Here is a 13,304-nt window from a genome sequence, read left to right as displayed (position 1 = left end):
TATATATATATATATATATAAACTAATGAACTTAAAGAAATTATTGATAACGCTTTTCTAGAAGAAGTTATTAAAAAATAAAAATCATATTTTTCTTAAGAAACAAAACAACAAAACAGAAGTGTCAACTGTCGGCTATTTGTAAAGGGTGGTTAAAATTTAACTAACTATATTCGGAACATCCTAGCTCCGGTTCCATGAAACGGGTACTTCAAGTGTTTGCTCTTTAGATTATGGGTTCAAGGCTTCATTTGAAAAAAAAGTTGTTTTGAAATTTTGGAATAGAAGTCGCTGCACTGATAAAATAACATGCAAATGATGTAAACATGAAACCAGACGCATATTGTTGACTGATAAGCTATGCACATACAGCAAACCAGATGAAAATAATAATAATAAAAATCCGTCATTTTCTGAATTTTTGCTGCTTTTTTCCTTACTGTTGAGTTATAGCTCAACCTGATAGCAAAATTTTGAATGTTTTTTTTTACCGAAACCTTAGCCTTTGAAATATAGTTCAAGCGATAAAGGATTTTACTTGGAAAAAAATTGCCAGGATTTTTTTTATTTTTTTTATTTAAGAGAGAAAGTGTTTGATGGGAATAAACCAAACACAGGGGAATAAACCAAATAATTATGCGTATGAGAATAATGTCTATAGCATTGAAATGATCTCTCCCAGCTTCAACGTCGAAAAATAGAGAATAATAGTTAATTATTTTACGAAAGTTCTCTTGTGGGATCTAGAAATAGATAGAAAATATATTTCCATACTGAGAGGGGAGAGCTCCCCCTATTCCCGAATAAACATAATTTTTAATCAAGCTTTCTTGAAACCATTGCTTTAAGGGTTTTTTTTTCACAAACCGCACTTTTCCCGGTAATGCTTACTTAATTAGAGTGATTCAGTGATTTTGTAATAATCATTACAGTAAGAATCGCGTTTTATGAGATATTTTGTCCCGTAACATGTTCCGGTAAAAGCAGATTTTACGCAAAAAGAGTGTTGGTACTTTTTACCGTAATTTGATCCAGAACTTTTTATAGAGCAAAGATATGTAAAAGTCAGTCTTGTTCAAGCAATAACAACGAATAAAAAAGTGTAAAAAAATTAAAATTTTTTAAACATTATGGACTCTGTGATTTAGAACTAAGACTAACAATTCTAAGAGAGAAAAATCTGAAAACATTATTCACTGTAGAAATTACTATAAACGTGCTTAAATTATTGTGAACGTGCTTTATTATTATAAACGTGTTACTTGTCTTTCTAGAATGTTCCGAAATTAAACGCGAAAAACAATTATAGGACCATTCGATCTATTCTTACGATAATGAGGCTCTAACTGTGAGTAGTTGAGTGAAAGAAGATACTGTCGCTTTGGATCATGTTTGTTTTGAAGTCCTTAATGAGTTCTGAATAGAGGTTAACAAGTTATAACTGTTCTTTATAGTCTGTATTAAATGTATCTTTACTTTATACTACCAAGGAGATAACTGGAATTAGTATCCTTTTTTTTAAAAAAAGAATAAAAAAACAAATATTGGATTTATTAAACATCCAAGAAACTGTGACTAACAATGACCAATATCATTTAAAATTTACTAGACTAACAATGGACAATATCATTTAAAATTTTATAGAGTAGCAATGGACAATATCATTTAAAATTTATTTGACTAACAATAGACAAATATTAAAATTTATTAAGAAAATCATTTTAAAATTATTCGACTGCGACTAACAATGGAAAATATCATTTAAAAATTATTAGACTAACAATGAACAAATATTAAAATTTATTAAAGAAATCATTTAGAAGTTCTTCAACAGTGACTAACAATGAACAATATCATTTAAAAATTATTAGACTAACAATGAACAAATATTAAAATTTATTAAGGAAATCATTTAAAAATTATTCAACTGTGATTAACAATGGATAATATCATTTAAAAATTATTAGACTAACAATGGACAAATATTAAAATTTATTAAAGAAGTCATTTAGAAACTATTCAACTGTGACTAATAATGGACAAAATCATTTAAAAATTATTGAACTAACAATGGACAAATATTAAAATTTATTAAGGAAATCATTTAAAAATTATTCATTGAATTAAAATCACATTCCTTATTTTTATCAATGCACTAAGCAGACGAGCCAAAAGCCTTATCGTTTAATTTAGAAAAGACTTACCACCAGAAGTAATGGTTGTAAGTGAGAGGTTTATTATCAGTAGTACTACGAGAAGTACTACTAGATACACTACTATATAGAGATAGTAATAACAATTGGATGTTATTATGAATTAGCCCCGTTGAAAAGAAACAATAAGATTTACCAAAAATTACAGACTCTGAAGTTTTGAATTAATATTTAGTTTCATTATAAGAAATAATTAAAAATATTATCTATAGTAGAAATTATTAAAAATGCCCTTCTTGTCTTCTTCAACGAACTGAGCAGGAGAGCCAAATCAATCTATGGTTACGATTTTGCAGTCGCATTGGATAATGTTAACTTTGAAAAAAAAAATTTGATAATAAGTTGAGAATCATGGCTGAAATTATTTAAAATGCCTGTCTCATCTTCTTCAATAAACTGAATAGGCGAACCAAATCAATCTATTGTTACGATTTTGCAGACTCATTGGATAACGTTCCCTTCAAAAAAAATAAGATAATAAGTATGAGAATCATGGCAGAAATTGTTGAAAATTCCCTCCTTATTGTCCTCAATGAATTAACCGGCAAGCCAATTCAATCTATTGTTATGATTGTTTTGCAGATGAATAGGATAATGATATGACAGTCACATTGTATAGTGTTTGGTTTAAAAATAATTATGAGAAAATATAGATGAAAATCATGGCAGAAATTAATAAAAATGCTCTCCATAAATGCATCAATGAATCAAACCAGTGAGCCAAATCAATCTATTGTTACGATTGTTTTGCAGGAGAATCTGATAATGATATGACAGACGCAATGGATAATGTTTACTTTGAAAATACTTTGAAACTTCATCTTTCTACTGTATTCTAAATATATTTTTAATTTCATACTATCAGGAATTATTAAAAAAATACTCCTTTTTATTTTGTTTAATAAAAAATAATATTTTCCAAAGACAGATTCTGAAACCATGGGATAACACTTATTATTCTTAAATAAATGATTCAAATCATTTTTCATGACAGAAATTATTAAAAATGATTTCCTTATCTCCCTCAATGAACTGAGCAGCAGAGCCAAAAGGCGGACCTTTAAATCTATTGTTACGATCCTAACAGAGGAATTATTAAAAAAATACTCCATTTTATTTTGTTTAATATAAAATAATATTTTCCAAAGAAGATAGATTCTGAAACCATGGGATAACACTTATTATTCTTAGATAAATGATTAAAATTATTTTTCATGACAGAAATTATTAAAAATGATTTCCTTGTCTTCCTCAATGAACTGAGCAGCAGAGCCAAAAGGCGGACCTTCCAATCTATTGTTACGATCCTAACAAGGAATTATTAAAAAAAAATACTCCATTTTATTTTGTTTAATAAAAAATAATGTTTCCCAAGAAAGACAGATTCTGAAATCATGGGATAACACTTATTATTCTTAAATAAATGATTAAAATTATTTTTCATGACAGAAATTATTAAAAATGATTTCCTTATCTTCCTCAATGAACTGAGCAGCAGAGCCGAAAGGCAGACCTTTCAATCTATTGTTACGATCCTAACAGAGCGTGTCTTTAGTTTTGCTAGTGAAGCAACTGTCGCATTGGATCATCAGAGACTGATTTACAGGAGGGCATTCGGGGCACGTGCCCGGGGCCCCCAACATTTGAGGGGCCCCCTTTCCCAATAAATGATCTTTTACATTACATGGCCAATACAAAACCTTGTGTAGAAGATCCCTTTGAAAGAAATTTTCGAATGTTGATGATTACTTTTATCAGACTTCAATTACTTTTATCAGATTTCGGTACAAATATCTTGTTTCCTTCATAATTTTTAACATTCTAGCCAAAACCTCTAGATATATTTATAAAATGTTTGTATTTTTTTTAACAATTTCACTAAATTAAATTCTGAATATCTGGGGGACGTACTTCTAAATAAGGTTTCATGTTATTGCAATTTTTATGGTCTGAAAAATACTTTTTCAATATTAAGTTTAAGACCTTGCATGTTAACTAAAATTTATCGGCTCTTTAACTGGGGCCCCCAAATTCATCTGTGCCCGGGGCCCCCAAATCTGTAAGTCGGTCCCTGTGGATCATGTTTACTTCTAAAATCCTAATGAGAACTGAATAGGGGTTCTCGAACTTTGAATTAATCTTCTACAACTGCCTTTCTCCAAAACATTTCAACGGATCGAATAAAGGGAATTCATTTGGAAATTTTGGTGATTATTTCTCTTTCAGCTGCCTCTCCTTTAACTGCTACCATTAGAATGCCTTTTCACCGTTACAATAGCAGGGAGAACTGACAACGAAGTAAGAGGAAATTTCTGTGAATAGTCATTATTCGTAGCTATCTTGAAAAATTCCAACTTTTGCGAAAGCAAAGTGGCATTAAGATTATTACGATGAGCATTTGGAATCATTCTTTATAAGAATTGATTGGGAGGATAATTTACTTTCATGAATATTCTCATATTCGCTGTTTTGATTTTTTTTTTATTGCTTATGAGTTTGGAATTGCAAATAAATGTTAATTTAATTGAAATTTCTTCCGTTATTTTGTAAGGAAATAATAGCCTTCGCTCTTTAAAGTAATTTTGATTGGAATTCGAAAAAAAATGTGATTGTATTTTTTTTAGCGATGCATCATTTTTTGTCATTATTTTGTAGCTTCATGATGGCATAAAAAACTTAACGTTAAATACTCAAGTTTTAACTTCTTTAAATTATTTCTTTAACTAAACACTGTAAAAAACTCCAAATGAAATTGCGATATTAAGTGCGATATTCCATTTTACTGTAAAATCCACTTTTAGTACCGGCACTTTGGGTGAATGATTCGTAAAATCCATTTTGCAGTAAAATCCACTTTTAGTACCGGCACTTTATGTGAATGATTCATAAAATCCATTTTGCAGTAAAATCCACTTTTAGTACCGGCACTTTGGGTGAATGATCCGTAAAATCCATTTTACAGTAAAATCCACTTTTACAGTAAATTGTTATAACGTAACTTTTACAATAATATTTAGTCATTTAGAGTGATTAAGTGATTTTACGGTAATTATTCCTGTAAAAATTACAACGTATCAGATTTTTTGTTCAGTAATATGTTCCAGTAAAATGAATATTATACTAAAAAGTACTGGCACCCTGAGTGCCGGTGCACTGTTAGAAATTTATTGGATAAAACAGTTAAGTAACAATTTATAGAATGGTTATTTTACCATATTTAATCAAAACAGCCAAATAACCATAAATTAAATGGTAATCAAACTTTTAAGCTTGAGAAAAACTGTTTTATTGACTGCTTTTACCTAATACGGTTAAACAACCAGAATTTTATCGCGCCAACTAGAACCAACCTAATGAATCTACTTAGTTCTTTTCAACTGTGTACATATCATAGCCGAGCAGGCTTATATGTCAATCTCATGACCGGTAGAAATGGAGTTCGAATCCTAGTGATGGCACCACACTATTTCCTCCATTCCCTTCAGCACATGAAGAATTTCCAGTGTCCGGCACTCTCCAATGTCCATTACCTTACGAAAAGCCGACCTCCTACGTCTAGCTAAGTAATTAAGTTCTTTTTAGGTTTTTAAAAAATGCTAGTTGTAAATTTTCAAAAAACCGTATAGTTTTGGATTCATGGTTTTATAACCATACTTTTGAAAATGGTTTCCAAACCATAAAGGAAAAAAATGTTCTTTACCGTAAACTTTACGGTGAATCGGATGGACAGACAGCTGCCAGTTATTTTAAAATAATTTTAGAATACAAATTTTAACAGTGTACTTTTTACCGTAATATGATCTGCAATATTTTACGGCGTGCATGTTTAAAGATACATTATAAAATTAAAGGAACAACAAATATTTTTCAAAATGCGAATAAAATTTTTCATTTAAATAATTATTTTAGACATTAGTTTCTAAATAACGGAATATGGATACTTAGAAAAATATAAGTATGCGTACATGATATTTAAAATATTACATACAATTAATAAAATTTGTTTTTGTAAACTGTTTGATGCATAGAATTTCAAATAGCCACTCAGAGCAAAGGTAAATTTTTTGACTTCTTTATTCTCTTCTTTTTGCCGAGATTCTCTTTTAAAGACTTTCGTGTTTATTGCAGAAATATCTCTAAAACATCGTAAATACGTTTTTAATAGCCTCAAATTGTATCTCATACAATAAGACTTCTCAAAGAGTCAAATGTATATTTTTACAAACCTTCCAAAAACCCAGATTCATTAGCATTTTCAGAAAAATTAAGATATACTTACTTAATTTTGGATATTTTGCATTAACACTTTCATGTGTTTAGTTTTTTCGAGTGAACATAAAAAGCGTTTTCTCAAAACATTGTTTTTTGACACTCATGGGCATGATTACTTTTCCCACATTATTTCAGTTTAGTTGATTTAGTCATGCATGTTACAAATTTAATTCCCGTTACGGTTAGAAATGTGTTTATGACTGACGTTTAAGGCACTTTGCACACCGTTGCTGTTATGAAGTAGCCAGAAATAGAAAATCCTGGCAATGTTTTGAAGGATGGTAACGATTTAGAATGTAATAACGGTTGCTATAGCAACCGCTTGTTTAAAATTTAAAGGGATTTAGAATGATTTTCCTCTCATTGCTTACATTCCTCACATTTTCAATGTATAGTACCAGACTGATTTTAATAGATTATTGGACAAAATAAATGAGAACATAAAGTACTTTAATAGAAGTAAATAGATCAAAATATCGCCCAGGAGAAGTTTTTTTTATTTTATTTATAGCTTCAAGAACTCTTATCCATATCACTCTATAATGCGAACCGATTTTTTTGCAATTTTAGTACATTACACTAACTTAATGAAAGAAAAATATATAAAATCGTTTCTATTTCATAGACAATTGTTTGCTATTTTTTCCTTTTATTTATATAAGTTTGAAGCAAATTGGATGAAAATTAGGAATGTTATTCAGTTTGCCGTTAGCTGGTTTTAAAAAAAATCTTATATCTTCAATAGGATACACATTTATATTTTACAGATAAATGAAAAACTTAATTTATAATATTAATGTATGTACAGTGTGCCAAAAAACGGACCACCCTGAAGAACTTTTATTTAATGATCGGAACTTCGGAGGGGGTGACTTAAAATATGCTAATTAATTAGTGCAGACGATACTTTAAGTTACAAAATCAGCACCAAAACGTAGTTAAATTAAATAAACATAAATTTTTTTTCGTTGAATTTGGATTTCTGACCCCTAAAATATCAGCCACGATCTAGAAAATATGATCCTAACAGTTTGTCAGGCAGGTATATATATATANGTATAGACCAGAAGACTGCATATGTGGAATGCTCAAAAATCGAGAGAAGTACACATGTTTTTCAAAATTCTATAACTTCGTCAAAAAAAATCGAATCGATTTGAAATTTTGAGGGCTTACATAGAACTGTTCAAATAACTATTTTCTATAATCAAAAAGTACAAAAAATATTTTTTGCAAGTTTGGCAAGTGTTCAAACTTAACAACTTTTTTCACCATAGAAACAATCCGTGATGAAAAGCTGGATTCAGTTCGCAAATAACAAAGTATTGCAATTTGATCATATGTAACTAACTGTAGAGGGTTCACTTTAGAACATATCAAAGTTTCATGCAATTTGAATGATTTTTCGCAGTTCTATGAACATTTGAATTTAGACCTTTTCTTTGCAGATTTCAAAATTTTCGCAAACTTTTGACCGGTAGTGTATATATATATATATACATATATATTAGCATTTGTCTAAAGAAAGGCAAAGTGTGTATTTGTTGCTATAGGAGTGAAAAACAGACGCAGCGAAAAGATTCTGATGATGAGTTATTCAGTTTTTATTATGTATATAAAAGTAGGCAAAATAAAGAAATAAAGACAAAAAAGTTTGAAAAGTTTCCTGATTGTGCACATATACTGTAATACGTACTGTAATGTAAACAATATTATGTTTTTCAGTTTTCGTATTTCTACACAGCTTCTGTTATTTTTGAATAATCTAAGAATATTTTGATGAAACACTAATTTTGGGACTAGTCGATCTCTTTTTAGTAATAATATCAACAAAAAAATATTCCTGTTTCATTCACATGTTTGCATTCCGCATTACAAGCAAATCCTACATTTATTAGATATCAGCATTTGTCTTTTAATCCACAGCTTAGAATGTAAAAAAAATTTAAAACGATATTTTTCAGAGAAACTATGAATTTAATAAAGAGATAAAAATAATAATTTTCCTGTTAAAATTTATTGCTAAAAATTACAGGTACAAAAAAATTTACTTAAGCTAAAAATATTTCAAAAGTTATTGATATTATCAATAACATTATTACTGGTATCTGAATTTTCCTTGTGCATTTTTATAAGACAACGCAAAATTACATAACTTTTCATGTTATATTTTTGTTTCTGTAAGTGTCAAAAGCATGTGCTACGAAAATATTCTAAAAAAGAGTTTTTCATTATTTATTATATAAAGAAAAATATTCAAAATGAAAATGTACAAAAAAAGTTTTAAAAAAATTATAATTGTATCTAGATATTAGATTTAAACAAGATGGTATTTTTTGTTTTTCTCATTTTTAAATAGCTTCAGCTATTTCGAATTTTCTTAAGAATACTTTTTATAAAACCCTCATTTCGCGATTAGACTACTTCTTTTAATTAGAGAAAAATAAAAATAAAAATAAAAATACACCTGCTGTCTTCACATCTTTGTATTCCATATTAAAACAAATCTACATTCATTAGATGTCAACATTTGCATTTTAATACATAGCTTCGAATGAAAAAGAAATATATTTTTAAAAGAAACTATAAATCTTATAAAAAGGTAATAACTAACTGTATATAGCTGATTACCATCAATTTAATTTAGATTCGTATTGTCAAAAGTTAATTGGACTTCTCCAAAAAAGGTATCGTGTAATTCACAAAACTTTTTTCCGAAGTTAGAGACGCTAAAGAATTAATGAAGTCTTTTATATGATTTTTTGTCTCGCCAGGACTTAAGAAATCAGTCTTTTTATTCTACTTTTGCATCTTTAAGAAAGAACCTTCTAAAAAAAAACCTGACAGGCGATCTTTTCTTGCGGTAAACCTAATTAGATTTACAAAACTACTAGAAATTTTAACGAGGCTTGATTTTTCCTTAACTTTCTTTTACAATTTCTTGTTTGGCGTAATAATGTAATAAATTAAAGAAGTTAGGTGAACGCGTAGCTTTATTACGTTGAATTAGTTTCCCATCAGTTGAGGGAAACACTTTTTGTGGAACAATGAAGGAAGAAAAACAATATATTAATTTCAAAACATTTTAAGAAGAATGTCGTAAGCAATTACATAGTTAGGAAATTTTGCGAAGCTTTCAGAAAAAAAAAATTAAAATCGAGAGTAAAAAGAATTTGTGGAAAATATAAAGTTTAAGTTATTAAGCAAAAAAAAATAAAGAAGTTGATAATCAACTCTGTTAAGATTACTATTTTTCACTAAGAGCCATTGTGGCTTAAGGGACAGGGCACTCCCCTCCCAATCAGGAGATCTGGGTTGTAGGCGATCAGGGTACCTAGCCGTCAGGCTAACCGTGGGGTGAAGCTTTGGTGGTTTTCCTCTTCATGTAACGCAAATGCGGGTTAATACCCTCAAAAAGTCCTCCACGAAGTCAAATTTCTCCCAATACTTGATCCAGGAGTTCCCTCGTTTTCTGGATTTGGGTTTAAAGTTAAAAGGCTACGGAGTTAAACATTGGTAGTCGTAAACTCGAAATTGGGTCAAATGTTCATTCCCGGATATAAAATTATAAAATATTTTTTACAAAGGTAATAATATTCTATATTTTTAAAATGTCCTTTTGTGTTCTTACGTATATTGCCATCAAACATTTATGACAAATCTGAAAATAAATTAAGAAATGGTTCAAACTTAAATATTATCTAATTTTTTGGATGCACAAAGTTATATTTGGAATTTTTAATTTCTTTATTTTCAGTCACTGTATTAAAATAAAATTGAAAGATACCAAATTGACTTTTGTGCGATATTGGCAAAATAGTTGACGAAAAAACTCCTACGTACCAAATTATTATTATTAAATTTTTTAATAGTCTTTTATTTTAAATCGAGAACTGGTTATAAAAAAAAACAAATATCAAAATTATTAGTCACGTTTATGTAGAATTTACTTTACCAACAACATTAAACTACCAAACCTTATTAGATTTTCGACCATCAATATTCACTTGTGTAATTTTGAACAGTACCCGGAAGACAATAGAGTTTATTAACCTATTTTCGGATCGGAATTTTTGAGTAAAATTAATCAGCATTACCTTGGTATGAAGAGGAAAAACTTGAAAACCAGGCACGGTCATCCGAAAGGCAAATTGATTCTAAATACAGATCATTTTACTGCTAGAATATAGCAATGTGGTCGTTTGCAAAAAAAGGGTTCACATATAAATTGTTCAGTGATTCTTCAAAAGATCTCCAAAAATATATGATGCAAATCAGAAAAGATTTTTTGAAATTAAGGACTTGATCTAGGAGTTCCAACAACCCAACGTGAACGAAATAAGTTTCTAATATTATTTTTTATTCCACTAAGTTTTAAAAAACTTGTTGTTTTTTTTTAACAATTTTCAAAGGAAATTTCTAGAGATGACTGACAGGCGATTTTTTCTTGTGTTAAATTCATCTGACTTTCAAAACTACAAGAAATTTTAACAAGGCTTAATTGTTTCTTAATTTTCTTTCATACTTTCTTTGTTTAGTGTACAGTAAAATCTTTGATAGAATGAAAATTTCTGTAGTGAACGTGCTATCAAACATTAAAAAATATAAAAAAGAAAAGAAAAAAAAAACAACTTGCATTGAAGTACACATAAAATACAGAAATGGATATACTATAGTTTTGATTCTCTAATGAAGGGAATTCTGCAGGGGTTAAACACTAAATGACAGTGGAAAAGTAAAAAGAAAAACACTTGAGAAATGGTTTAAATCAGTAGGGTTTGTTTGACCTTGAGGAACCAGTTTTGAACAAGGTTAATAATAAACAGTCGGGAGAGGTTTTGGCTGGAATCCTAAGGTACAAAAGATTAAATTGGAATAGTTTTCAAAGTGCTAGGAAATAAGGGGAAACTAGAACATTAATTAAATTATTAAATTTTTTCAAACTATGAGATGATTCTCAGAAATCAAGCTCAATAGTCAAAACGCAGTATTGGTTTCTTTTTGACTCAAACCTATGATTATAATTCCTAATATTTTGGGTGATAGAAGGTCGTTTAATACCTTGATTTTGGGTACATATTTTATGCTCTTTAATTCAAAATACAAGGGTGCTTTTATTTTGTTAAATATACGCAAGACCCATCAAAATTTTCCTCTGTATTCTAATTCCTTCAGCACCACATCTATGTTTCTCAGAAACAAATACCTGATGAGATTTCAAAAGAAAAATAAATGTTTGATGAATCATATCGAGGTGTTTGAAATAAATCCTCAAAGATATTAAAGAGTTCTGGCAAAAGCAAAGAAAAACAAGACAGAAAACTATGTTGAAGAAAAGGAACTTCCTCTTCTGAATTCCAAAACTGAAAAGCAAATAACATTTCTCTTTGCTTTTTCACAATTTCTTCCTGACCTTTTTTGAATTGGAATTGCTCATTAAAGTCTTTGATATTCACTCACCCAAATTGCTACCAATTTCTCTTAATACCTATGTTTTAATCAAAAATGCATTCCTTAAAGGACATTTCTGTCAATTTTATTCCCATTACTTGAAAATCACACCTATGTTTCCATGTTTCTCAAAAACAAGTACCTGGTGAGATTTCAAAAGAACAAGAAGCATTTGATATGTCAAAGCTAATGAGATATTTGAAATCTATCCTCAACAATATTGAAGAGTTCTGGTAAAGGCAGAGAAAAACAAGATCGAAAACACTTTCGAAGAAAAGGGACTTCCTCTTCTGAATTCCAAAACTGAAACGCAAATAACATTTCACTTTGTGCTTTCTCAATTCCTTCCTGACCTTTCTTTTTTCTTCCCCGTCGAGCACTGTTTGTATTCTGGCTTTTCGGGGGCTCCTCACACTTAGGAACGCCAACGTAGAGAATGTTTTATCAGAGTACGAGTCCCGTAGCTGCAGCGCTCAAAAGGAAAGGGTTTTGCTGTGTTCTTTATCTTCTTTTTTTTTCCTCTCTTTTTGCTGTCTTCTCTCCTATTCTGTCTGACAAGAATAAGCTTTCTAATAGAAGCGGCACATATTTATTCCGAATTTCCTTTTATGGAATGCAAGGATGCTGGGAAATATTTGAAAGCATTTAAATTAAACCTGCCCAGAACAGATCTACCAATTATTATGCTGTCTCTTAAGACATATTTAATTAAACTGCAAGATATAAATACGCATCAATGAAGAAAAGCTTCATACAAGAACTATTTCAAATATTCTATAGGAAACGTGCATAAAAAATTTCAAAATAGAAATAAAATAAAAAATTAAATGTACTCAAATTTAAGTACTTGAAACAATACAGTGTTAAGACGCATTTTGTTTGAAAATACATTATTTTTGCACAAAACTGTACTTATTATTGTTTCTTAGTAGACATTTATCTATAAGCAATCAGTGAAGTAATGCTTTAAACAAGGATAGTTTATAAAATAGATAAGAGTACTTACTTTGGGAGCTTGAAGCAATGTGATGAGAAAAAACACTGTATTTGAAGATGTGAATTTTACAGATAACTGTTCTTAATATTGCTTCCAAGTAGGTACTTTAGTAGCTTCTGGCACTACACTAATGAAAGCACAATATACAGAAAAATCTAATTATCTACAAAGAAATCAGGAATTTTTTCATGAAAAAGCTGTTAAAAAGTTCTCATCAACAACTTGAAAATGTGGCTTATTATATTTCTCTAAACTCTTCAATTAATTAATCCTCTAATAAACTGGCCAATAAATCAAATAACTAATAAAAAATCAAATTTTGGAAACCAAAAATTTTGGGAGGTTAATCTGAATTTAAAATTAATATATAT

The 13,304-nt window shown here is 29.2% G+C and overlaps 1 long non-coding RNA gene across 1 annotated transcript in view; it reads left to right on the top strand.

The window, feature by feature from the left end:
* LOC139427226 (uncharacterized) overlaps positions 1 to 13,304 on the top strand; it is a 107,737-nt gene that overhangs the window by 76,617 nt on the left and 17,816 nt on the right. The gene's annotated exons all lie outside the window — the stretch shown is intronic.

The sequence above is a fragment of the Parasteatoda tepidariorum genome, chromosome X2, assembly GCF_043381705.1.
Source record: "Parasteatoda tepidariorum isolate YZ-2023 chromosome X2, CAS_Ptep_4.0, whole genome shotgun sequence".
NCBI lineage: Eukaryota > Metazoa > Arthropoda > Arachnida > Araneae > Theridiidae > Parasteatoda > Parasteatoda tepidariorum.
The sequence above is the reverse complement of the archived record's forward strand: the minus strand, read 5'-3'. Positions and strand labels throughout refer to the sequence as shown.